Genomic DNA, 2,690 nt, shown 5'->3' with positions numbered 1-2,690 from the left:
GTAAGTCAGACAGATCTTATGATCTCACTTACATGTGAAATATAAAAACAAACAAAAACCAAAGGCATAGATAAAGAGAACAGATTGATGTTTGCTAGAGGCAAGAGCTGGGGATGGGAAAAATGGGTGAAGAGGGTCAAAAACTATAAACTTCTATGAATTCTCTGACAGTCCAGAGGTTAGGTATCTGCACTTCCACTGCAGGGGCATGAGTTTGATACCTGGCCCAGGAACTAAGATCCTGCCTAGCAAAAATAAATAAAAAATTAAATATATATATATATATAAGGTACAAACTTCCAATTATAAAATAAGTGTGTCCTGGGGATATAATGTACATGTTAACTATAGTTAATAATTGCATATTTTAAAATTGCTAAGAGAGTAAATCTTAGAAGTTCTCATCACAAGGAAAACAATGTTTATTATATGGTGACAAATGGTAACAAGACTTACTGGGGTAATCATTTTGCAATACAGACAAATATCAAATCATTACATTATATATTTGAAACTGATATAATGTATGTCAATTATATATCAATAAAAAAATCAACAACCACTTTATTATGCTCATGGATTCTGTTGGTCAGGAATTCAGAAAATGATAGTGGAAATGGTTTGTCTCTGCTCTGCAACGCCTGGAGTCTTAGCTAGACTCAAATAGATTGGGGTGACTCAAATGCCTGGTGGTTGGAATCATCTGGAGGCTTTTTACTCATTTGTCTGGCAGGAATAGCCAGAAAGCTGGTCTTAGCTGGGATGGTCAGCTGGAGCATCTACGCATGGCCTCTCCAAAGTGGTGGCCTCAGGGCAGTCAGAGTTATAGGGCAGGTCTGGGCTCCCAGAAAGAAAGCGCCAGCAAGCAAGGAAAAACTGCAGGACCTTTTATAACTTAGCCATGGAAGTCACGTGGCATCAATTCTGCAGTTCTTTGTTGGTCAGAGTGGTCATAAGCCCAGTTATATTCAAAGAGAGGGGGCATAGGGACTTCCCTGGTGGACCAGTGGTTAAGAATCCACCTTACAATGCGAGGGACGCAGGTTTAGTCCCTGACTGGAGAACTAAGATCCCACATGCTGCAGGACCACTAAGCCCCCAAGCCACAACTAGAGAAGAGTCTGTTCACAGCAAGGAAGAGCCAGTGCAGCCAAAACAAAGAGGGGGACATAGACCAACTTCTTAATGAGTGAAATGTTAAAGAATTTGCAGCCATGTTTTAAAACCACCACTAGTTCTCAGCTCAAATGTCACTATGTCAGAGAGGCTATCCTTTCCTACTTTTTCTGAAATTGCCTCTCCTAGGTACTCAATCTTATTTTGTTGATTTATTCTATAACTCTCATCACAATTTGTAATTATCTATTCATTAGTTTTGGTTTGTTTTCCTTTTCTTGTTAGTCTCACTTCCAGACTGTGGACTCCATAAGGACAGGAATCCTGCTTCTCTGGCTCACCCCTGTATTCCCATGACCCAGAACAGGGTCTGACACATGGCAAGTATTCAATAAATAGTTACTGAGAAAACTAAATAACGTATGTCGATAAATAGTTTCACAAAACTGAATAAACTCTTATCTTTTCATCATCTCAAACACGCTTGAACACCCCACAAAGCCTGGAGCTCACTATTTCATGAGAACCCTTCCTTCTTTGGACTACTCTGGGTATTAGGAAAAAATCTGTTAAAAATTAATTCTTTTCCCCAACCTATAGGTGAAGGAGGCTTGTTCAGAAATCAAAGGGAATGGGCATTTTTGAGCCCAACCTAAGTGCCAGCACTATGCGAAGTGCTTTCCACTCATTATCTTCTTTGATTCTCTCAATAACCCATAAAGCATCCACTTTACAGATGAGGAAAGCTGAAGTGCAGAGAGGTGAGGTGACTTACCAATGTCACATGGTCTACAGAACTGAATTTTGAGAATTACAATATAGAACTGGAATTTGGGCCCAGGTTTATGAATTAGGGAATGCCCTAATTCATTCTCTTAACTTTGTCTTAAAGAGAAATAAAAATCAATCATCCTTGTTAAAAAGTGTAGTAGAAATAAAGGCTGAAAGTAAAAGCAAACATATTAATTGATTTGTTTGTCAAAGCCTCATGCATTACCTTCCTTGCTAAGGCATCTCATTGACAGAGAAGGGGAAATCAAATATAGTTGCCAAGTCTCTCTATTCCTTACCCTTAAACCATGAACAAAAGAAAGCTGCCTGTAAAACGGAACAAAAGGATCATTTCTATTCAATATTGTACTGGAGGTTCTACTCAGGGCAATTAGGCAAGAATATAAAAGAAAAAGCATGAGGACTTCCCTGGTGGTCCAGTGGTTAAGAATCCACCTTCCAATGCAGGGGGCATGGGTTCAATCCCTGGTCAGGGAACTAAGTCCCACATGCCATGGGGGCAACTAAATCTGAGTGCCACGACTACTAATCCCACATGCTCTGGAGCTCTTGTGCCGCAACAATAAAAAAAAAAGAAAAACAAAAAGCCTGCATATCGGAAAAGAAGTAACACTAATCTCTATCTGCAGATAGCATGATCTTATATATAGAAAACAGTAAAAAAAACCAAAACAAAACAAAATACATACACACATACAAGACTATTAGAAGTAGTGAGCAAATTCAGTAAAGTTGTGGACATAAGATTAATATACAAAATCTGTTATATTTCTATACATGAG

Source organism: Giraffa tippelskirchi, chromosome 5, assembly GCF_054371585.1.
Source record: "Giraffa tippelskirchi isolate mGirTip1 chromosome 5, T2T-mGirTip1v1.2.pri, whole genome shotgun sequence".
Classification (NCBI taxonomy): Eukaryota; Metazoa; Chordata; class Mammalia; order Artiodactyla; family Giraffidae; genus Giraffa; species Giraffa tippelskirchi.
Note: the sequence above shows the minus strand (reverse complement) of the source record.